Below are 26,051 nucleotides of genomic sequence, written 5' to 3'. Positions count from 1 at the left end.
AGTTCAGATACTGGAGCTATTACTGACAAGATCCTGCACAGCGAATGTTAAAGTGACAACATGAACAAGGACCTGATCAAGTTTGTCAACTACTATCCCATTGCCCGTCTACTGTTTCTCAGTGAGAATCTGGAAAACGTGATGATACAATTCAAAAACCGCATTGATGGCTACTATCTTCAACAGCCCTACATGTCGGGTTTTCACAAGCACTGCAGTACAGAAAATGTAATTTAATTATGACACATCTCTTGGTCATTCTCAATAGCTTAGTAACATTCAGCTCTGTTAAACACCAGTTTACTGTCCACCCTTTCCACCTACATTAGCATCACACATACAATTCTCAGTTGGTTCATCTCCTTCCGTGCCAAACGGCATGTACATCCAGGTGGACTCAATTAAACTTAATTCTCCCTTTCAATAGGATCATCAATCTCCACATGCGACTCTTATGGAGCCTGTAACCAGGCAAGACATTGTCCTACAACTGTATTAAGACAACACACACCAGTCACTCAAAAATATAATTTACTACTTTCCAACACCTAACACTCTGCCATCATCTGCTAATGGGTATCTGCACATTAAACTTGACTACAGTTAAATACTGAGCTTTTGAACTGAGGCACGATCCACTCCGATATCTAGGGCTGGCTCAACAATATCAACCCAGTCAGGTTTTCTCTCGCCCTCTTAATGGACGTCACATCCCTGGGCTTCTATATGGTCTTCTGCCACTCCAATGAAGAGCAGTTAAAAAACAAAAATGACTTAATCCAAACTATTGCTTCCTCTGCAAAACTGAACCATTAATCCTAAACAAACCCTTTAATCTATATCTCAAGACTCTCACACATTCAGAGTTGCAAAGCCTACTTGCCTTTCTTGAGGACACCACATTCACCACCCTGTTTGCTGTTTTTCATGAAGTCTTATGCCTGATTATCTTAATCAACACATCATCTCCACCCTCAGCCACCTCCATTTACTTCCACTCATTGAAGTCAAGTCTAATCATCTGCACAGGCTAACCACAACCAACAATATGATTATATAGCTGATAAAATCCACTGTGAGGTAATCCTTGCACGACCCACAACATACACTTAATAAAGGTCATCATCCCCAAGTCAACAAAAAAAAGAGAACAGAAAAGTCATGCTCTTTGTTTGCGCCAAACATTTCAAATGATAAAGCTTGTCTACTTCAGTACTTCAGAAAAGAACTTAGAAGCCTCTTTGCTACCTTCTTTCCTCAATTTAACCTATTCCTTGAAACAACTTGCATGTAGGGTTGCTCCTTATGTAAATGCCTGCTTTTGGTATTAGAACGCTTGTGTTTGTTCTGCCTTCATTTTATAAACATCTGTTTTGACACATAGGCCCTCATTATGAGTTTAGTGTGAAACACCGGCGATCGCAGTATTATGAGTACAAAAAGGCAAACGGCCAAAAATGTCCTACATTTCACACACTGCCAGGGCCAAAGATGGCAGAAAGGTGGGACTCAGCAACCCGTCACCACCACGCCAACAAAAACCAGCCCACCATATTATGATCCACAAATCAGCCCCACGGTCATTCAACAGCGGATCACCATTGGCGGTACGGACCGCCGCAGATAGTGATAGCACCGACCAAGAACAACCTAATTCATTGGGTCATTCAAAAGCCTCACACCTGAGACACATATACACACACTACCCACACAGCACTATAAAACACATACACATACTTCCCACAATCCTTTGCAATGCCAATTACACCATAGCTATTGCCACGAACACAATGCACACACTTTACAAACCTGTTACACAAGTCACACACCTACGCACTAGACAACACAAACCACACAACCATCACACACCCTCAACCAGGGCCCACACGTACACACACCACACCACCCCTACCAACTCACCCTCACAACACCACACACATAACACACCATGGCACCTCCTAAGTAACCCCTAAACACCCCCTAAGCTCCCTGACAGGGAGTTAAGGACCATGGTGGACGAAATGCTCAGGGTTGATCCACAGCTGTGTAGGGCACGGGTACAGCAGACATCCATCACCAGGAAGATGGAGTTATGGCAGAGGATTGTCAACAAGATGAATGCAGTAGGAAACCATCCACACATAATTGACGATATCAGAAAGAGATGGAACGACCTGCGGGGGAAGGTACGGTCCATGGCATCACAACATCAAATTGCAGTACAGAAGACTGGAGGTGCCCCCCCCCCCCCACCTCCCGAAAACACCCACTGGGAGGGGAATGTCTTGGCTATTCTGCACCCGGAGGGCCTCACTGCACTCACAGGAGGACTGGACTCTGGTAAGTCATATCATCTACCCTACCATGTATCCCACCTGTAATGCATGTCTCGTCCTACCCCTCACACTACCACTAAACACCCTATCCCATGCTCATCCAACATCCCAAATTCAACTGTACCCAGAATCTCTGCACGCCCACAACACCCAATCCAACTCAAGACACCTCTCTGTGAGCACAGTCATCAACCCCTGCATGTAATGTATGCTACACTACATCCTCCACAATGCACTACCAATGCCTTAATCCAAAAATGCATCACACCTACTCTGAAGTGCCCCTGCATGCAAGTGACTGGGAATGGAAGCACAACAAACAGGTGGCTAGTGCTGCAAGGGAAATGGCAATGACAGCATATGGGGCAGAAAACAGAAGAGAAATACGACAATGGCAAAAACTAAAAAACAAACACATAGAAAACAACAAAAATACTCTGGGACACTACTGTCAATGCCAAATTCCCTACAACACTGCCACTGCACCATCATCCACTAGCCACAAGTCATTACACATTGCAGGAAACTAAGGCCCATATTTATACTCAGTTTGCACTGAATTAGCATCATTTTTTACGTTAATTCAGCGCAAACCTAACTCCATATTTATACTTTGGCGCTAGACACGTCTAGCGCAAAAGTTATGAAGTTAACATCGTTTTCTGGACGTGAAAACCTACCTTGCACCAATGAGACGAAAGGTAGAAGTTCCCATCCAGAAAAGGATGATATGGCCTTTGTGCCATATTTATCTCCCCGTGCTAAAATCCACAGGAGGATGGGAGCCTTAAATAAAGGTGCAAAGCTTGCTTAGCCCCATTATTTAACACCTGGGTATAGGCAGGCATAAGGGGACCTCTAGGCATATTTTCATGGTCAGAGACCATGGAAAGTGCCCACAGGAGCCCTTCCCTGGCCCCAGGGACACCCCCACCCACAACAGAGGTATACCACAGGATGGGGGACCCATCCCAGGTAAGTCCCTGTATGTATTTTTTTTTAACCCCGAATTGGGGCCCTCTGCACGGCGCTGGCCCCAATGGCCATGCCCAGGGGACATTTGTCCCCTGGGCATGGCCATTGGGGTGGTGGGCATGGCTCCTGTCTTTATTAAGACAGGAGTCATGTCCATGGGGGTTGTGTGCCAGAAAATGGTGCTACACTGCTTAGAGGCAATTTTTCTGCCTGAAATTTGGCGCCCAAACCCTGGTTTCCCCTATGCCTCCCCCACCCTGTTAGCATCCTTTTAAAGGACGCTAACAGGGCATTAGCGCCGGCTAGCGCCATTTCATAAATATAACGCCCGGACGGTGTCTTAGAATAGCGCTAGCCGGCACTATACTTATTCACACAAAACTGCGCTAACGCAGTTTTGCGTGAAAAATTATAAATCGGTCCCTAAATACTCATTAATGTGATACACGGGCACCACAGCCCATGACACCCAGCCTGAGATGACAAGAAGTGCAAGTCCCCGACCAGAAGAAGAAGGTCCCTGTGAGGAGAGTGCAACAGCATGCCTGGACCAAGAGGAGTTCCCTGAAACATCCCACGGCCCTGGGCAATCAGCCTCCAGAAGCCCCACCCAGGATACCACAGACACCACCACCATCACCAGTACCCCAATGTCCCCACACCAGTGTCTCCAGACCACGGACTGTCTGCCCACCTGTACAGGGATTGGAGTCACCACCCATCACCAGGCAGGACTATGAAGGCCCGGAGCAAGTGGGACTTGCCCGCCTGTGATGGAGACACAGGCCCAGGGGGCTAGGCACAGTAGGAGGGTGTCAGTGGCACAGGGGGGTAGGCCAAGGAGGGATGCGGCTGCCCATGAGGCCATATCAGAGGTCCTGGGGGAATACCACCATTCCCAGGACAGGATGGGCCAGATCCTGGCCATGTTGCAGGACAACCAGATGCTTCATGTGTCACACCACCAGCAGGCCATGGAGCAATGGAGAGAACTAAATGCTACCATTGTTTGTATTGCAGGGGTGCTGCAGAGGTTGCCTTACATCTTGCCAGAGCCCACCACCACCCACCAGCAGGGCCCTTCTACTACCCAGACACAGCCCAGCCATCAACAGCTGCAGCAGCCAGTGGAATGATGGCCCTGCCAGAGGACTCGCAGGACACCAGCACCACTTCTCCTGTAGACCAGGAACCCCCTCGCAAACGTGGCCAGAGACCAAGACAACCCAGTGACTCAGTAGCCAAGACCAAGCCCACCGCCAAAAAGTGACTCTGCCCGAACCGTCTCTCTTGTGTGCCACTGAGCCATCTTGTTGACTATCCACTGCCATTTGCCCATTTCACATTGGCCCCATCTATTCTACCCCTGTGCTACCAACAGCTTGTGGAAGTGTAACAGGGTATTTTGTTCTCCATGTGCCCAATCCCTTACACATTCCCATCCCTATTGTCATGCACAACATCAATAAACAGTACCTGATCACACCATAATATTGCTATTATTTCATACCAGTGTTTCTGATTTACATATAACTGACATCTTCAAACATGAACCTAAGTACACACATCTTACAGGATCACATTGTACAGAGAAGTGGATGGTAAGTACGTGACAGTGTACACTCCAGCAGTGTTAAACTCATCCCATCAACATCCATGATGTAGCCATATGTCAGGGGTAGGACACCAGAGCAGCATCTGTCAGCAAGAGAAATGCAACACAATTTTAACTGCACTGTACCAATACAACTGTTGCCACATTTGCTGCCAGACATACACCCCCCCATTACAGCATAGGGATCTAGGTTAAAGGTAGCACACATACTTAATGTGGGCTATGCACTACTCAGACATTTGTAAAAACACATATTTACATTGTTATGTAAGTAGAGTGGCAGATGAAAACAGAACATTACATCACCAACCATAGTGTCTAGGAATGCCAACCTGCCAGGACAACTGGCAGCCCTTGCATCACCACATGTGTCACATCAATTAAAAATATCCTGATGAGCTCCAGACACCAGCCCTGTCAGAAGTATGTGGAGAATAAAGCCACCACAGTGTCATGCAAATAATGATGACGTGTAAAACTACTGTGACTACTCTGTTCAAACACTCTGCAGGTGGCTAAAAGTGGATCCCTAAACATCCACACTTACACATACCCTATCCACAAGGCACTGTGGAGGTGCAGTCCCCATCTGTCAATGACATCCAGCGCAATTTTGCTAACATAACACTGCAAAATGTGCCTGAGAGTCATTGGAAGTAGAGCTGTCTTAGCTGGCTCCTTGAATCAACTTCATCCTCCTCATCGTCTCCATCACTGTCATCCATCCCCTGACATCCCACAGGTGGCAGTGCAGCATCCTCCTCTTCCAGTAGTGGAACATGTTTCCTCAGAGCCAATTTATGGAGCATGCAGCAGGCCACTACAATCTGACACACCTTGTCAGGGGCATAGCAGAGAGATCCACTAGATGTGCAGGCAGCAGAATCTGGCCTTCAGTAGCCCAATGGTCCGCTTAATCACCCTTCTTGTGCAACCATGGGTATCATTGTATCGGTTTTCTGCATCTGTCCTGGGATTTCTCACAGGTGTCCGGAGCCAGTGTATATTTGGATATCCTGAATCACCGGGGAGGAGGGCTAAAAGTTAGTTAAAAACACACTTTGCTGCAATGCTAACAAGCTGACAGTCATGTATGATTGCAGATCTGTGTCATACACACCCACCTATTAGCCAAGCTCTCTCCCCCTGTAGTAGTGTCATCATGTGTGGCACACTGCTGTTCCTCAGTATGTGGGCATCAAGGACAGATCCAGGGAATCATGCAGCCACCTGTAACATATACTGATCTGCAAGACAGACCAACTGTACATTTAGTGAGTGGTATTTTTTTTTATTCCTGTACACCTGTTCATAGACTTGGGGGGGGGGGGGGGGTTAGGGGTATGTGGGTGTGACCTGTAGCACCAGTCACATGTAGTATGTTGGCAATGGCATAAAAATTTGATTTCTCACTAGTGAGATCAGGGCTTTGGGAAACTGGATGTTCCTCTGCATGTGTTGTATGAATCCACGCAGGAGTTTTGTAAGGATGTTGCTGAACATTGGCTGTGACACACCGGATGCCATGCCAACTGTCACCTGAAATGACCCAGTTGCTAAGAAATGTGGGACTGATAGTATCTGCAATGTTTGAGGGATGGCAAATGGATTTCTTATTGCAGGCTTGAGTTCAGGCTCCAAGTGATCACACAGCTCACAGATTGTGTTAGGTTCAGGCGATAAGTGATGATGATCTGGTGCTCCTCCATGCTAGCCAGATCAACTGGGGGCCTGTAGATAGATGCCTCTGTCCTGTTTGAGTCAACGTTTTGTACATAAAACGGCACCCTCCAGTCATACACTTTGTGGAGAGTAGGAAGTGACATCATACCGCTGGCAAATGTCGTCATGGCGGTAGGCGGTGTTCAATGCAGGGCAAATGTTGTCTATGGGTAACAGGGGCCAATCAAGATCACCGTCGGCAATGACGGTGCACACCGCCGCGATCTACATGGCCATTTTGGTTTGCCTATGCCACTTGACTAGTGCACCTCAAGACGGCCACTGTTTCACTGCATGTGCTGCTGTGTCCTGACTCTGGTCCTGGAAATGGTGTGGGCTACAGTGAAACGGGCCCCAGCCTTCACATTGATGGAGTTGGAGAAGCTGGTGGACGGGGTCCTACCCTTGTACTCAAAGCTATATGGGTGACCGGAGGACCAATGAGTGGTATTCATGGGTCCTAGGAATGTGTGCCAATGCATGGGAGGGTTGTGCGAGTGACTGGAGAATGTGGGCATGGATAGGTGCTGTGTGCCAGGGCATATGTGTGTAGGCTCATGGATGACAGTAAGTTTGAATGGAAAAGTTGCAGGTGTTGTTGTGTCCCATGTGTTAATGGTGCACCTCCACTCACAGCTACTTTTTCCTCTGTGTATTACATGCAGGTTAGTGCCCATCAAAAGAAGGGATACTGGTGAGCCATCAGCAAAGCAGTGCGGACCCTGGGGGTATACAACCGGCGGAGCACCCACTGCAGGAAGTGGTGGGATGACTTTAGACGCTGGGCACAGAGACCGCAGAGGCCCAGCTGGGGACGGCATCCCAAAGAGGAAGAGGTGCCCATCGGACCATGACCCCCCCTAATGGCCCGCTTTCTGGCGGTGGCCAATCCAGAGTTGGATGGGCACTTGAAGGTAACACAGCAGCTACAGGGTGGTGAGTACCACCACTGTTAACATTGCCCTTTGTGAAGTATAGTTGGGTGCAAAAGGGTGATTTGCAAGTAGTGGCTGGGTGGTACACAGGTATGTCCATGCAGGCGTCCCCCTTTCCTTCGCTGGGATTGTGATTTCTGCTTAGAAGGGGTGGGTATTTTGCCATGTCACAGGTCCCATGGGTGGCCTAGAGGGTCTGATGTATGTCCTCTGAGACTGGACACATTGTGGTGGGACAGCATCCCTCTCTCTTGTTCAAACTCAACTTATTTGGAAATGTACAGAATGGATGGTGATGTAGTTGGACAGTGAAGTGTAAGTAGGTTAGTGTATTGTGGGAGCTAGAGCACCACTTAGAGGTGCCTACCTTGATGTAGTGGGTGATGTTGAGGGATAGTGTCTGGGAGGGGTGGGAGTGCATTTGTGCTAACATGCCATTCAATCAGGTATTGACAGCCTACATCCTTCTTTTTTCCTCATCCCACCGCCCTTTGTGTTCTTGTGTTCATGTGTGCATTAGCATCATCTGGCAAAGGAGCAGAGGCACCGGCGAGAGGGGATGCTGCTGCCCACGGGACCCCGGAGGCAGAGACCACTGACACCGAGGGGACCAGTGGGATGGAGGGCGTAAGGAGCACCACTGCAGGTAGTGACTGACAGCTTCTCTGATGGCAGCTCCCAGGTGGTGGTGGACACTTATGGAAACACCAGATTTACAAGATCTTCCGCCCCCCCCATACCAGCACCTCCCTCCCAGTAGCTATCCCCGAGTTGCCCATGCCTGCTCACCTAGGAGTGTGGGCATCTCCTTCGCTGCAGACACCTCTGCCCCTGCCCCAGTCAGTCCTGCTGCCCTCAATGAGGAGGCTATTAACCTCCTGAGAACCATCTCTGTAGGGCAGACAGCCATTGTGAATGCCATCCAGGGGCTGGCATCCCAGATGCAGCAATGCAGTGTCTACCTGGAAGGTATTCACAGTGCCATGTCTGGCCTACAAAGATCTTTTTCAGGCTCTGGCCGCCTCCTCTTTGATGGCAGCCAGTGCCCCTGGTTCTTCCATCCCCCATCACACCTCCTCTGCCCCTTCCAGTACCACACTCCCTTCACCCATCCCAAGCACACATACAGACAAGCATGCACCCAAGCCAACACACAAGAAACTCAAAGAGGAACACAGGCACCGCATGTCCCACCACAAGCAGGCACACACCCAACATCCAATTGTACACACCACAACAGCCACTTACTCCACTGTGTCACCCACCCCCTCCTCTCTGTCTGTCACCTCACAATGCACAACCACATTCTCTGCACCCGCAGTCACTGCTCCAGCCCCCATTCTCACAGTCACCACAACTGCTCACATCCACTCATGCACCCCAGACACCACACCCACACCCCCCCTGACAACTTTCACAGACACTTGCAGCACACTCACCAGACCTGCAGACACACTCACCAGAGCTGCAGACACAAGCACAACATCCATTTACACTAGCTGCCTGTCTGCTCCCACTGTTTCTGCCCCTCCTCCCAATGTATGCAAACGTACCACACATCCACGCAACAGCCATCCACCAGACATGAGTAGACGATGCACACACCTGCATCAACTGACAGCATGCATACACCACATACTTCCACTCCCTCTACCTCCACTCCCAAACCTGTCTCCAAAACCCCTCCATGTACACCTAAGAAGCTTTTCCTTTCCCGTGTCAACCTTTTCAAACCCACTGGCCCACCCCGTCTTGTCCCTAAACGCTCCCTTGCACTCACCAAATCCACTCCTTCCTCGTCAGTATCCTCCCCAGTCGTCCCTTCACAGTCCCATGCCCCTTCCGCATGGAGGAAAAGGACATGTAGGAGGCCTGATCCCACTTCCACCCCCCGGTCAAGCCCACTCCCACTCCTTGCCATGGCAAGTCCAAAACCCCACCCACTCCGAAACCTAAGCCAGGAAAGACCCCTCCCAAGCTTCAGTCCCCACCCCCTAGCCCTGCTCCCTGAGGTGCCTGCCTGCACCATTGATGCCCCTTCCCTGTGGAGGCCATGGTCGTGGCAGGAGACAAGTGGTGGCCTTATGGCCCAAATGGACTATTTGATGTGGACTGGCCCATGGCCTTGTCTGTACTTATGTTTCTGCCTCCAGTAACTGGATCAATATATCTGGCCAACAGACATGTGGTGCAATGTTCTTCTGTAGTACTGCGTTTTCATGTGGGAGGGTAGTGCCCACAGGTAAGTGCTTTACATTTTCTTTCTGTGCATGTGTCAGGTAAGTGTCTCCCTTTACAGATTGTGTACCTAGTTTGGGGGGGGGGGTGCATTGGGGTGTTGGTGGTGAGGGTGTGTTGTGTAAGGGTGTTGGTGTGTGTGGGCATGGTGATGTGTGTGTGTGGGATGTGTGGGTATGTAATGTCCCCTTCCCTCCCGTGTGTGCTAGTCGGCTGTACTCACTGTTGTCGTCTTCGTCGGCGGTCACGGTCGTGGAGAAATGTCGCAAGGATCAGCACTGGGAAAGTTTCCAGTTCATGCTCCATGTCGGCCTCGGCGTCATCTCTGTCCCTACAGTGAGCATTTCCTTATGTATGGCTCACTTCCGCCAGGCTTTGTGTGGCGATGGTTCCGCCCCAGAAATCTTGGCGGTTTGGTGTTTAGTAATACGGTGGGCGGGAAGGGCCTTTCTGCCGGCCTGAAGATAGCCCCTGCCGTCGGCGGCGGCTCTCCCACTCTGGCAGAAGCAGCAGTGAAGTGGCTGTTGTGCAAAAAATGTTCTACCTGACTCATAATACGGCAGTTCGGACCGCCACTCTGTTGGACTGCCGTGGTCCAACACCGCCAGACTCATAATGACCACCATATTCTCTTGCCCAGGTAAAGAGCGTCTCACTGAATCACTGTCTCCAAACAGTCTCAATTCAGACCATAACTTACATGAACAGCCAACAAAAATAAAAAGTAGCAAGGATGTTCAACTCCAAATAAAATGGTAGTTGATATCCATTATTGATAGACTGGAAAGAACATTGTCTTAATTAATTTTTGTTTGTTATCTCTCTTCTGTTTCAAATACCCGGATAAACCTGTATTATCATTAGACGCGGTTGAGAGGCTCTTCTAAGTGGGCACAATGTTAGGATATAGAGGGCCCCACTCTGAGAGCTGACGAGCTATTAGATATGGAGGGCCCTTAGTTCCTGCTCCTTATTGCGCATTCCACTGTGATGTGATTCACTAACATCCTCTACAGAATCTGATAGTGACAGCAGCAATCTGAAGACCAAAACGGCTGATGAGGTGAACACATCTATGCACTGATACCTGTCAATGGTCCTGCATAGTGTTGCACAAGAGCACTATAGCGCACATGAGCTCAGGCACAGTGGCTCAAGTCCTCCCTACCCAACACACCAAGCTGAGTACTGGAATCACACAACTCTCTTCTGCTTTTCAGTCCTCACTAGCCCTTTACTCCCCTAAACCTGCCGCCTTTCCATGTAATGCCTGTACTAAAGTAAAAAAGAGTGAAATATAGGACTCTTTAGAATTCGATGTTAGTGCATGGATAAACACAATGGCCCATATTTATGAGAAATGACACACAACTGTGCTAGCGCAATTGTGCTTCAAATTTTATCGCAAGCTAATGCCATTCCCTAGCGCCGTCCGTGCGCCATATTTACGAAAAGACACAGTGGCGCTAGGGAATAGTTAACATCTAGAAAAAAATATGCTAGCCGGTGATGGATGGTATTAGGGAAAATGGCGCCAGTAGGCTAAAAACTACGCTAGACTGATTAGTGGCAAAACGTCTGCCGCTAGTCAGCCTAGCGTCATTTTTGTCACACAAGCAGCCAAAAAATTACTCCTGTCAAAGTATAAACAGAAGACATTACAACAACCCCAATGTCCACCACAAGGGACAAGTGTCCCCAGGACAAACCAAACACAAACCAGTGCCACTTGGGGGGGCCCTTGTAAGTGGTCCCCCAGTGACACACAACAGACAAGCATGTATACTTACCTGAGATAGGCTCCCTCATCCTGTAGTGTCCCTGTGGTGTGGGTGGTGGTGATGCTGGGGGTAGGGGTGGGCATCTATGTGCCCAACATGGTGACTCCGTGGTGTTTCCCCAAGGAAATGTGCCTAACAGCACTTTAACACCTTGTCTGACCAGGCGTTATAATTTGAGGCTAATCAGCCTTAGCATAATTCTTTAGGTCCGCCTCCTTAGTGTGTGTCCTTTTAGCGTTGGGAGGTAAATATGGAGCTAGGGGGCTAGCGCATTTTTACAAAGGGAACGCCTACCTTGCACATCATTGTCACAAGTCTACCCAAGGTGGGTTGGCTCTTCCTAAAAATGGCACTAAATCAGATATTTTGATGGTAGACAGGTCTAGCGTCAAAATATAAATATGGAGTTAAGTTAGCACTGCTTTAGCGTAAAAAAGAAAAATTATGCTAAGGAGGAGCTAACTTTCCATAAATATGGGCCAATGTTTAGGAGTGCAGTGTGGTGTATGCGGAAAGCATTTTGGGGTGTGTGTGTATATTGTGAACACATAGCAACATATATTCAAGTGTTGGAGAAAAGTATGAGAATACAAGTAGTTAAGCATGTGGATAGTTACCACCTTTGGAGTGGTATGCATCATACAGTCGTAACCACAGTGAATATGGAACAGAAAAGCTCTCCAGATGGTAAGGCTACTACAGATGGGATGTGCAATCTTCCATCACAAGTGGTTTAGGCTCAGTTAAGTTCACCCAGAGCAGGAAAGGAGCAAAAAAGTAACCCATATGAATAAAGCAATCTAAATACAGCAACAAATAGTAAAGGATGTTATGTAACCAGCCATAGCAGATGATCTCTGAGAGCAGCAGGGAGCAACCCATAAGTATGAGTAATCTGCAATCAGCTATAAAGCATACCCAGAGAAGTCCACACAGGGAAAACAAGGTGCTGCCAATAGGGATGGGCATTATCCAGCAAACCATGCTATTAGGTCTGAGGTGCCCACTTTAGAGCAGGAGAGGAGCACCTGTTAGATAGTCTGCAATTGTCTATGTCCGGGAAGTCTCTACACGAAAGGCAGAGAACAATACATAGGGATGGGTGTTTTTACAACTAGCCATGGTTTATGTCTGAGGAGTCCACCCAGGAAGAGCAGGGAGCAGTCTAAAAGAGTGGGCAATATACTGCGAGTAATGGAATATGCTCAATTTAGTCCACTCCTGGAGGGCAAGGACCAACCCAATGGGATGAGCTTGGTGGACTGGTAACATCTCTTCCCTCACTGAGCCACTTAAAGATGACCCAATCCTCCACTCAGCCACCTATTTTGAGACGAAGGGCAAAAGTGTGGTCGGGGGAAGATTTGAGATCAGCAGAGAGGGTCAGCTATGGCTGATTGGGATAGACCTACCACATATTATACACATGTAGAAAAACATGCAAAACTAGAGAAGACACGAAGGGGACAGCTTTATCAAGACTTTGCACCGAAGCAAAGTCATGCAAAGTGGTGTAAACTAGCTCAACTTCTTTATGAAGTTTTTACTTTCTAGTGCGAAACCTTTGTTGCACTGAAAACTAAGGGGCTGATTTAAGAGTCCCTAGTGCCTCCTTGCACCACATTAGCATAATTTTTTTTCTCGCTAATGTGGCCCAACGAGGCCAATATCACTGCACCAAATTTACAAAGTGGCGCAATGCATGCATTGCCCCACTTTGGAACACTTTGTGCTACATTATGCCTGCGCCAGGCATAAGGTATGCAAAGGGTACATTCCCCCATTAGGGGGTCCAAATAATTGGCACAAGAAATCTAAAAGATTTCTTTGCATCATTTGTTTCAGCACTTTTAACATTTGCTCAGAACAGGCATTAAAAGGAGGCACACAATTGATTACAATGGGCCTCAATGGACTTTGCAGGATTAGTGTCAAAATTTTTTACACAAATCCTGCAAAACTCCTAACTAGTGTCAAAAATATTGATGCTAGTTCCCCTAACTACCTCCATGGTGTACTGTATCTTAGATAAAGCACACACATGGTGGTGTTAGGGGGGCCCAAGGAAAGTGGCGCCTCACTGGATGCAGCACCACTTTCCTTAAATCAGGCCCTATGTAGTCTAGAGGTAGCACAAATATTGCTTTTTGCACTACTTTGAGTTGAGGGGACATTCACTGGGTGGCCTTCGGTGTTCACACGCTACCACACACTGCATGTGTGCTACACTGTACAGCACACTTCCAATCAGTGAATAGTTTTAAAGTTTGTCTAGGTGTAGTATTTGTTTACTGCATTGTACACGTCCAGTTTAGGAAATATGCGAGACATCTTTGCACCATCTAGTAAGCAGATAAAGCTCTGCAATGCTCTCTCCTCCTAGAGCAACATTATTTACTTAACATGCTCAAAATGCCTGTGACCACAAATGATAATGAGGCCGAACACATGCTAAGCTATAGAAATCTCAGCAGTTATCAAAGGCCTGCCCAGGGTCAAAGGTGCTGGAGGATGCAAGCTGATCAGGTAGGGGGAGCAAATGTTCTGGTGTTTGTCTCTCCTTGCTGAGCCACTTCAGGCTAGCCCTTGGCAAGAAAGAGAGAGAGAGGACAGGATGTGTTAGAAGGAAGAGAAGGTTGCAGGGGGTTCACACCAGGTACATAAGGGAATGGAGCTAGATATCTTCATCACTTATATAAAATACCTGAACAAACAATTTTATCCTCTAAACTTTCCCTGGAAAACACTGCTCTGTGGAATAACATCCTGGGGAAGATTAACTGGTGGCACCCCTGAGGAGTCTTCATGATCAGATGTGCTAATATGCCTTTCTCTCCATATCAAACTGCATACCCTCACACATGCAAGACACATTCTCTGCCAGCCTGCATGTAGGAGAGATGCCATAAACCTGGCATATAGTGCCGATTGTCATGGGAAAAGGTAAATGCTATCATGTATACCCCATGCAAAAGCAATTAATGTATAATGTATACTACACAGAAGCTACCTAACTTCCTGTGCAGTAAGGCACAGTTATAAAATGTGTCTCAGTGTGAAGAGTCCTCTCATACTTTAAAAAGAGAGGGCCTTATGGAGTACCACAACAGTGACTACTAGTCACTGCATTTGTCATGGCACACCCCCGAGCAATGCACAATGAACTGGGCTAACCCCTGCTTTTGTGGCTAACACTGTATAATGTCCCATGATCAGTCACCATAGAAATTTTGAGCATGTCCATTTCTGTCTCTAAGACTTAATTAAAATTAGAACACATCTAAAACGGTATTTATCTATCCATGATGTGCATGGTGTAATAGCACTTACTCGTTCTTACATGTTCCCAGTATATCTAGGTCCTCCCTGTCCAGGTGTTTATAACACAACACTTTTATGCTGCATAAATAAATATCCTTTCCATACCATGTAAACATGCCCGGACCAGCATTTTTAAGTAGAAGACATCAGCAAAGGAAACCGATGACATAATTTCCAAAGGCACTGATACATAAATACTGCTTTATATTAGAGAACACTCTCAATGATCCAGTCTGGTATGGTCTCGCGGGATAAGAAGGAAGGTGAAATACTGGAGGTAGAACAGAAGGTTATAGATAGGCAGAACACTATATCTATGTCAGTGAGGGATGACCATGCACCCATAAATGCAACCTCCAGGAATTAAGACGAACCTTGAGCCCTTGACTGCTATGGGGGTTCAGATCAGAACCCTGAACTCACAGGCACAAATAACAACTTCACAGACAGAGGGGAGGCCTCCAGGAATATCCATCTGAATGCAATATCTGACATATATTTAGGAATGGGCAACTCTATCATGGGTGCCATTTAGATCATCTCAAAAGATGTGAACTGGTCTCTAGGGACTTTGGGTGCCAAGATACGTGTTATCACGAGAGCTGTACATGTGATTATGAAACAGAAAAATGTAATCGGCTCTCAACACGATAGATGATATGCTGGCGTAATACACTCAGCATATTCCCCACCCTACCAGTTCAAAGGTGAAAAGGAACACTACTGTGTCCATCTTTGATGTCACTATTGACGATGGAGGGGCAGGTTACAGTGCAGGGGCAAGCAAGTCCAAACTTCTGTGTGAGGGGCAAATAAAGTACTCGGTCAAGCAAAGAGAGATCACTTACTAGAAAATGTGACAGTCTTTGTTTATTGTTATTTGTCTTTATCATATCTACGGACATGGGGATATGTTGTAACGTGACACTAACATCAAGGTGCAATAATACATGGAGTTAATGGGTCATTGTTTTAATTAAAAATCCAACGTAAAGAAAATGTGCACGATTTCCTGCCTCCTCATCCATCGATTCTGTATGTGTCTATGTTGGGGTCTTTAATGGGGATGCTCTCCTGAAGCCAGCAGAGCCCGCGCGGATCTCAGACATATGGTGGGAGCATAGTTTTTGATGAGGAGATGCAAATAGCTTCCCCCATTACAAGTAAAAGCCCCATAGCAAAGTCACAAGGCTTTAAAGGAAATTCACTTCTTCCTCGGAAGCCAGTGCAGCTTTGCAAATGTAGACCCTATTGAGGCCGGTCTTGGAAGATTCAGCAGCAACCGAGCTGCGGAATTCTGCACATGCTGAAGTCTGATCAAACGGGTTTGAGAGACTCCTAAATATAGAATGTTTCAATAGTCCAGCATGGACATTACCAGTACTTGGACTACAGTTTTCCTGGCCAGCTCATGTAAGAAGCAAATTATATTTTTGAGGGATTTTAAGATCACAAAGCATTTGCATGCTAAGGTCGTGATCTGGTAATCAAATGTACGTTTTTCAACAAAGCAAGCCCCTATGTTTTCAACCTTAGGCTTTGGCGAAGGCAGGGGCCAACCAAATATGGCCACCAAGCCGAAGACCAAATCAAGGGTTGCTTGCCTAAAATGAGGACCTCCGTTTTCCCAGCATTTAAATTCAGGCATCCATTGAGCAACTTCAGACAGGCAGCTCCTCTGGGCAATGGCTGTGCTAGCTGCATTTTCAGACAGAGTGACAATAAGCTGCGTATCATCGGCATACAATGTGATGTTAAAGCTGTGACGTTCAATGATATCAGCTGGAGGGCGCATACAAATACTGCATAATGTAGTGCTCAACCTGGAGCCCTGAGACACCCCCTGCTGCAGTACGAAAATCCGTGAGTGAGAAGGTTTTTGTAGCACCTGGAAGGTGCGGTCCAGCAAGAAGAAGGCTAGCTACTGTAAGGCCTTATAACTGACACCGCAGCTCTATAACCGCTCATGAAGGAAGTTGTGGGATATGATGTTGAAGGCCGCACTGAAGTCCAGGATTAGTAGTGCCACTGTGTTGCCCCTGTCAAGAAGTTCCCGAATGGAATAAGAGGCAAGCAATAAGGTAGACTCAGTGCTGTAGAGTGGACGAAAATCAGATTGCATCCTGTGCAGTAACTCCTTAGCTTCATAAACATTGAAAGCTGCTGATTAACACGTTTTTCTGCAACCTTCGAGGCAAAAGGAAGCAGCGAGATCAGCCTGTAGTTCTCAGGCTTGGTAGGATCTAGCAAAGGTTTTTTTTAGGAGTGGGACTACCAAAGAGTTCTTCCAGCGCAATGGCAGCTTACCTGCCAAAAAGGAACTATTAAGTACTTCACAAAGCACCAGCTGTACCACTTCCACTCCTCACTTGAGAAAGGCCGGAGGAGCCGGGTTGAATGGAGAGCCTGACTTGACTGACACCAGAAGTGGTGATAGGTTATCCAGCTCAATTGGGTTTGTTAGAAATGGGGTCTCTAGTTGACAGAGGTATACACCCTTGTCCAAGTAGGGACTACAATCCTAATCAGGGTAAATCACACACAATCCAAATTAATCTGTGCCCACCCTCTGGTATTTTGGCACTGAGCAGTCATGCTTAACTTAGAAGGCAATGTGTAAAGTATTCATGTAATAAGTCATGTAATAACACAGTGAAAACACCACAAAAGGACACCACACCAGTTTACAGAAATAAAACATATTTATCTGATTAAATTAAGGTCAAAACAATAAAGATTTGAGAAGCCCAAATTGAAATACCACTTTTGCAATGTTGTGAAGAGTCTCAAGTCTTTAAAAATCAAAATTGTCTCTTGTGTGCACAGAGTACCTGGTTTGCGTCAAAATTACATGCATGTAGACCACAGAGGAGTAGATGAGTGGAAAAAGAAAGCTGGGCGTCGGACGTGGCACAGATGATGCATCGTTTCTTCCCTCGCTGCCAAGACTTTGTGTTGATTTCCATCGCGCTTCTTGGATCCTCACTGCGATGCGAGGTCTTTTGGCACCCAGGGACGATGTGTGGAAATCCTGGGCGTGTGGGACGAAGTCGCAGGTGCTGCGTCGATCCAGTGGGTGATGCGTCGCAGTTTCTCTCTCACGGCAGGTGCTGCGTCAATTCTTCACTCAGGAAGTCAGGCTGCGTTGTTCTGGCTCGGCTGTGCGTGGATTCAGTATGGCTGTGTGTCGAAGTTCCGGTCACAACACAGGTGCTGCATTGATCTCCACTCGGGAGCCGGGCTGTGTCGTTTCAGTTCGTCAATGCAGCGATTTTTTTCACCGCTGGGTAGGCTGTGCATCAATTTTCGCCTTGAAGAGAGTGCTGCCCGCCAAGTTGAAACCGCTGGGTGGCCGCCAATGCGGCCACAGTCCAGCGGGTTCTATTTGGAGATCCCCGCTGGGCAGAAACCTGGTTTCCGCCCGCCGGCCCAGCGGGGATCTCGGCTGCAACACGTGAGCCGGCTCCAAAAGGAGCCAGCGGTGTTGCGACGGGTGCAGTAGCACCTGCCACGCTTTTCACTGTCTGCGATGCAGACAATGAAAAGCTCCATGGGGCCGTGGCAGGGGCCCCCTGCACTGCTCATGCCAGCGGTATGGGCAGTGCAGGGACCCCCAGGGGCCCGCTACTCCCCTTTCCGCCAGCCTTTTCATGGCGGTTCATACCGCCATGAAAAGGCTGGCGGGAGGGGTACTCGTAATCCCCCTGGGCAGTGCTGCAAGCAGCGCTGCCCTGGGGGATTACAACCGCTGGGACAAAAGTGGCGGTAAACCACCGGTCCCGGCGGGTCATAATGCCTGAGTTTGTACCAACAGCCTGTTGGCGGTACCAACTCCAAAACAGCCCTGGTGGTCTTTGACTGCCAGGGTTGTAATGAGGGCCAAAGTCTTTTTGGCCCTGAGATTTCAGAAACAGGAGGCAAGCTCATTCCAAGCCCTTGGAAAGCACTTCTCAGCAAAGTCAGATGCCAGCACAGCAGCAGGGCAACAGCAAGGCAGCAGTCCTTCACAGCAAAGCAGTCTGGGGTAGTCTCTTGGGCAGCCAGGCAGCTCTCTTGACAGGTTGCAGGATCTGGTTCAGACGTGTCTGATTTGGTGGGGTCAGGGACCCAGTTTATATACCCCAAAATTCCTTTGAACTGGGGGAGACTTCAAAGAGTAGTTTTGAAGTGCACAATGTCCCCTTTCAGTTCAGGTCTGTCTGCCAGGGTCCCAGTAGTAGGCTTGGTTGCCCACTGAGTGAGGGCAGGAGTGGCCTGCCCTCACTCAGTGGGCTGCCAAACCCACTACTTGGACCATTTCAAAGACTGGGAGTCTTTTGAAATGTAAGTGTCGGACCCCTCCACCCTTCCAGCACAGGAAGAACCATTCAGTATGCAGATGAGTGCAGGTGTGACTGAGTATCCTGTGTTTGTGGTTGTCTGGATGAAATGCATAAGGGAGCTGTCAACCAGCCCAACCCAGGCGTGGACTGAAGACGGGCTGTAAGACACAAATGGATTTTAAGTGCAGAGAAATGCTCACTTTCTAAAAGTGGCATTTCTAAAATAGTAATATATAATCCAACCTCGCCAATAAGCAGGATTTTCTATTACCATTATGGCCATACTAAACATGGCTTATTTACCCCTTTCTGATCAGAATCTACCACTCAAACAGTATATGAGGGTGGCCCTAATGTTAGCCTATGAAAGGAGCAGGCCTCACAGTAGTGGAAAACGAATTTAGGAGTTTTCCACCACCAGGGCATGTAAAATACACAGGTATATGTCCTGCCTTTTACCTACATAGCACCCTACTCTATTGGTTACCTAGGGCCTACCTTAGGGGTGACTTATATGTAAAAAAAAGGGGCGTTTAAGACTTGGCAAGTACTTTTAAATGCCAAGTCGAAGTGGCAGTGATACTGCACGCAAAGGTCTTGCAATGGCAGGCCTGATACATGCTTAAGGGGCTACTTATGTGGTTGGCACAACCAGTGCTGCAGGCCCACTAGTAGCATTGTAATTGTAATAGTATTTATATAGCTCTTACTACCCCTGACGAGGCGTCGAAACGCTTTTCGGCGAGTAGCTCGCTACTCCAGAACCCAAAAGGAATAAGTGGTGGATTAGTATTGGGAAATATGAGTACAGTTTTAGTATTATTATGTGTTAATTTGAGCCGCGGATATGTGCGTTTGTTAGTTGGATTGACTGTGGTAATAGAGGAGTGGAGGAGGGACGAATCCAGAAGTGTTATTTTGGAGTTTATAGTAATAGGATTTAGGCTTGGAATGAGTAAAGCGGGGATGGAGGAGGGAAGAATCTGTGGAAAGGGTTATGGAGATCATTGTAGCAGGAGGAGTTTTGGATGAATTAAAGGTGAAATAAATGAGGGAGAATTTCGTAGGGTTGTTTGGGAGATCATGTTAGTAAACTGAGGTTTGGGTGAGTTAGATGTGTAAGAGGAGGGAAGAGCTTAGGCAGGGTTATTTAGGAGATGAAAGTAGTAGAATGGATTTGGGATGAGTCAGAGTGTGAATGGAGGATTGATAGAGACATGGCATATGGTGATCGGTAGACAAAGTAAAGCTTACAAGAGAGTAAAAACATAATATTTTTTATTTATAATTTTTTAAATATATATATATATATATGTATATATATATATATATATATATATATATATATATATATATATTCATTAAAAAAAAAAAGACTTATCGAGGCTCACATGCAGCGGTCTTGATATGGGTCGGGAATCCCATTAATATTTAATCAATTTTCTTCACCCACTAAGACAAGAAATCAAGACACAAAATGGACAGTTCCAAAAAATATATTGAAAGAAAAAATGGTCCTCCTCCCAACACGTTTCAGCCGTAGCCTTGTTCACGGATAGGGAAATACTACATACAACAGAAATAAATACAAATACATAGACATAAAGAAAGGACTCAAACCACCATACAGATATATATCCAAGTGCAATAGTGAGCGCCATCTTGTAACGGTTACATAGGCCATAATATCTCAAAAAATATATCCATATCATAATTTAACTAACTTTAAATATATATAGATGCTTCAAGTTATATATTCAAATGCTCTATTAACAACTACGTAACCTTATATACTGTACTTGACAATCGTATTATATTTGATGCCTCTATCAAAATTAGATACAGTAAGGCCACAAGCACCCCCAAAAAGAGACTTTGTATCAAATATATATTAAAACCAATCATTTTTACAAAACTAATACATAAATATCAAAGAAAACTCAAAAGAAAATCAGAAAATCCAGTAAATAATCATTTAACTACCAAGGTGGGTATTCATCTCTTCGCTTAAGTTTAACCCATTGGGGGACAGACTCATGAATTTGATGATATATTTTGATTCAAGAACCCGTAACATTTTCTGTCTGTCACCACCTCGTGAGTTAAGTTTGATCTGATCACAGACCAAGTATGTGAGTTGTTTTTCATCACCTTGATGTACTTCATGAAAATGTCGTGCTACAGGGTAACTGCGATCAAGGTTACGTATGGCTCTTACATGCTCCAACATTCTCTTTTTTGCTTTATGGATCGTACTGCCCACATATATTTTGTCACATGGACATCGTAAGCAGTATACACAGAAATCTGTGTTACATGTAAAGAAACCCTTGATGGCATATTCACCTTGACCAGCGCTCCATATTACATTCTTGGAGTCCTTGCTGTATCTGCATGCTTTACATTGATGACAACAATAAAACCCTGAGATTCCAGATCTCCCTCTCTCAGGTTTAATGCTACTAAGCACCATATTGGGGCTGAGGTTATCTCTAAGAGACCTACCCTTACGGAAAGTTAGTGCAGGACTATTCCACACATACTCCTGTAAATCTGGGTCTGTTTGAAGAATATGCCAACTTCTGGTAAGTGCTCGCCTCAAATTGAATGTTTGATTGGAGTAGGTCGTAATAAACCTAATCTTCTCATCAGGTATATTATTTTGTTGTATACGATATAGTACTTCAGATCTTACTATTCCCTCAACTTTCTTTACAGCTTGGCGAATAGTATTATCGCTATATCCTCTTTCACTGAATCTTGCACACATGATCCTACATTCCTGCTGGTACTTTTCATCAGTACTGCATATTCGTCTTGCTCTCAGGAGTTCACCATATGGTATACTCCTGATCAAGTTAGGAGGATGAGCACTCTTGGTGTTTAACAAACTGTTGCCTGCTGTTTTTTTCCTGTATAGCCTGGTCTGTACCAAATTATTCTCAACATTTACTTCAAGATCAAGGAACTGGATAGATGTACTGCTATGCTGCTCACTCAGCTTAAGGTTATATTGATTATCATTTAAAGTTGTCACAAAACTAAGTGCTGAATCCACATCACCTCTCAGGATGATGAAAATATTGTCTATATATCGGCACCATAACACCACATTATCATAATAGTTGGCTATATTGGAGGATACCTGCTCCTCCCACCAACCCATAAATAGGTTCGCATAGCAAAAAAAGTTACAGTCAGAGCAAGTTCCTGGAAGACCGTACAGGCTGAGTTAGGGATTGTTGGTGGAAGATGACATTGGGCCATTTTAAGTTGTTCCCTCACCCCCTGGTTTCACACACTCACATGTTAACTGTCCAAATATCCAACACGTTCTGTGTCTAACGTGGTGCAGAACTGAAAACCTGCTCCTCTAGCTCCCAGTCTCAGGTCTACGTCAACCGCTGTTTTTCCACTACTGTTAAAACTCTAAAGAAAGCCATATATTTCCCAGTACCCCTTAGATCACAAGAGACCCGAGCAAGGCAAATGAATGGTACCTGATGTTCTACCATCTCATATGCCTCGCTAGTCTTGAAGGAGAGGCAGGAGTATACGGGTAGCTCGCAAAAGCATACCATCAGGACATAATTCAGTGACAGCCATTTAGTGTAAAAGGTCATTTATTTAGGACAGGATTGCAAAAAAAAATATAACCTTAACTTTTATTCCGAAAACTACAACTTTAATAACGCCCACCGTTTAAGATCTCCTCGCTCATCCTTCTACTGCAAACCCTCATTTCATTTCCATTCCCCTACACACTCCCCTTTTCCTTTCATGTCCCATTTGGTCCATGGGTACCCCCACTCACAGCCTTCACCTGCTTGTTTATTCCCTGGAAGGGTGGCCAAGCCCGCATCTGACTCACCACCCTCCCCCATCTACTGCCAACCAGCACAAACCCATTTGGCGTTTTGCTGCCCCACCGCAAAATACACACTACTGCAACCTAGCAGCCTCACTCCCTATTTCTGACCCACATGCTTTCACCCCACAACTCACCCACCAACAACCTCAATTCCATCAAATAATAGGCGTTCCCTAACGTGGACAAATGTACACCATTGTTTAACATCTCCTCGCTCATCCTTCCACTGCAAACCCTCATTTCATTTCCATTCCCCTACACACTCCCCTTTTCCTTTCATGCCCCATTTGGTCCATGCGTTCCCCCCGTCACAGCCTTCACCTGCTTGTTTATTCCTTGGAAGGGTGGCCAAGCCCGCATCTGACTCACCACCCTCCCCCATCTACTGCCAACCAGCACAAACCCATTTGGCGTTTTGCTGCCCCACCCCAAAATACACACTACTGCAACCTGGCAGCCTCACTCCCTATTTCTGACCCACATGCTTTCACCCCACAACTCACCCACCAACAACCTCAAGTCCATCAAATAATAGGCGTTCCCTAACGTGGACAAATGTACACCATCGTCCCTAACGAGTGCCTCGTCCTGTTCTGTGATGTCCTCGTGTTTCAAGATTTTCATCCCCTGCGCCCAGCAAAAAACTCTCATAGCTCTGTTGAGCTTCCTGCGAGCCCTCTCCATGGCTCCATACTTGAATGCCCCTCTCCACACCTGACGAGGTACAAATTCCGTCCACACCAAGCAGGTGCCATGCAACTTCTGCTTGATGAGTTCCAAGTCTCTCTGCATGTGTTGCAGTAGTGTGAGTCCTGATAGTTTAATGAGATAATTTTCACCAAGGTGAATGATTAGCAAATCAGGACATCCCCAGTTCATCAAGTTAGATGTAATGAAAGGAAGAAGGTTAGCCCACTGCATGCCGCTCTTCCCCCACCACAACACTTCGTGCCGATTACTGGAAAGTCCCAGGGCCCAGCCGTAAATTTGTTTCTCTGCGAACTTCGCTGCCCAGTGGATAAATGAATGGCCTACAAGCCACATAACCATCTTGCCATTTGATGGACCGGACACATCTCCTGTAACGGAAAAAGATCTGTAAAGTGTGTTTGGAATATCAAACCCCCCCCCTGCAAAGAACCTGCTGTTGTTACCCCGCCCTTCAGGGCCTCACATAACGTTCACAGCACCTTGACTTCTAGCGACCTGTTGCACTGATCTTTGCCCAGTCCCAACCCAAATGCGCAGCGGCCGTGGCTGCCCCGATTCTGAATGAATGTGTGCCAAAACCCATGGCCAGTTGGCCCGTCCGTCCCAGAGCCATCCTCAACACGCGTAGGAACTGAAAACTGGTAAGCTTGGACCCGGACTTGTGTAGAAACACCCCAGCCGCTCTAGGGGAAAAACTCAGAGTTTGAAAACTCATCCATTCCAACACTGGGCAGGCCAAAGCATTGCCCCCTTTTTCCAACCACACCAATTTCTCTTTACCTAGCTGATCAGTCTTAGAACGTCGAAGCCATATCCCCAAACGTTCACCATGTAAACGCACCTCCTTGTACCGCACCCCTACCGCTGTCTTAACCCCCAACAATTCCGACACGCGGAATGCACCAAAAAACATCCACACCATACATAAACGAAACAATGCCAACTCATATTCGTCTGCACAACACACTGGCAGCACATGCAACAACTCCAGCAACACCTCAAAACCAATAGGTTCTCTGGCCGCCCTACCCTCAACTGATCTGACCCTGCCCCATCCTTTTAACATCTTACCCTAAAGGTCGTCTCTAGCTGGGTAGTGATCAAAAAACAGTTTCCCGTAAAAGGAAACACCCGCCAGTATTCCACCAATGGTCGCCGGTGACAAACCTTTCTGTAACATGAACAGCACAAAATGCAACGCACGCCGCTCTAACTGTTTACCCTTCTGCAGCCAAAAATTTCCTGAAAACAGCTCAAATGATTGAAAATCCAACCAAGCCAGCCGGTAACTCCACTGAGTGGATTCCGCTAAGGACATTTCCACCAGCCCTGTGATCATCATGCCCCCCTCTCCCAAATGTCTGCCGGGATCGCTGTCTTGTTCAGATCTGCTCCTGGCGCCAGGTTGCGAAAACGCTGCCACTGTGAACAAGACAGGGAATCCGCAATCTCATTGTATACCCCTAGTATGTGAGCAGCTTTAAAAATTACATTCAAAGATAAACACTGCAGCATAAACTGACGCAACAAGCGCAAATCCCTAAGGTCCCTTGCCCTCTGTCTGTTGACAAGTTCTACAACTGTCATGTTGTCAACTCTAAATAACACTGTTCTGTTCGCTAACTCCTGCCCCCATACTGCTATTGCCACCAAGAGGGGAAAAAAATCAAAAAATGCAATACTCCTCCCTTGCTGCAGCCATTGTGCCAGCCACGATTCAGCACACCACCTGCCATCCCCAAAAACTCCAAAGCCCTTTGCTCCTGCCGCGTCCGAAAATATTTGCATTTGCCACACTGTCTCGTCCTCACAGAAAAACGGATACCCCATTAAAATGCTTCAGGAATGTTTCCCACACCCTCACATCTCTCAAACCCACTGAAACTCGTATTCTGTGGTGTGGCAGTGCTGCTCCAGACATAGCCAGACCTCACCTCCTACAGAAAGTCCTCCCGCCCCTGACTACCCTGCAAGCAAAGTTGAGGTAACCTAACAGCTTCTGTGCAGTTTGCAGTTAAATCTTACGTGCCTCCTTCACGGTACCCAAACATTCCAGCATTTCTTTGACTTTTTGTGCTGGTAGTCTGGCTGTCAAGGTAATGGAATCTAGCTCGATGCCCAAAAAAGTGAGTACCGCCAATGGTTCTTTGGTCTTTTCCGGGGCCAGAGGCACCCCCATTTGGCGTGCCATATCTTCAAAGGCCCACAAGGCCTTCCCGCAAGC

Source organism: Pleurodeles waltl, chromosome 8 (assembly GCF_031143425.1).
Source record: "Pleurodeles waltl isolate 20211129_DDA chromosome 8, aPleWal1.hap1.20221129, whole genome shotgun sequence".
Taxonomy (NCBI): Eukaryota; Metazoa; Chordata; class Amphibia; order Caudata; family Salamandridae; genus Pleurodeles; species Pleurodeles waltl.
This window is presented reverse-complemented; position numbering follows the sequence as displayed.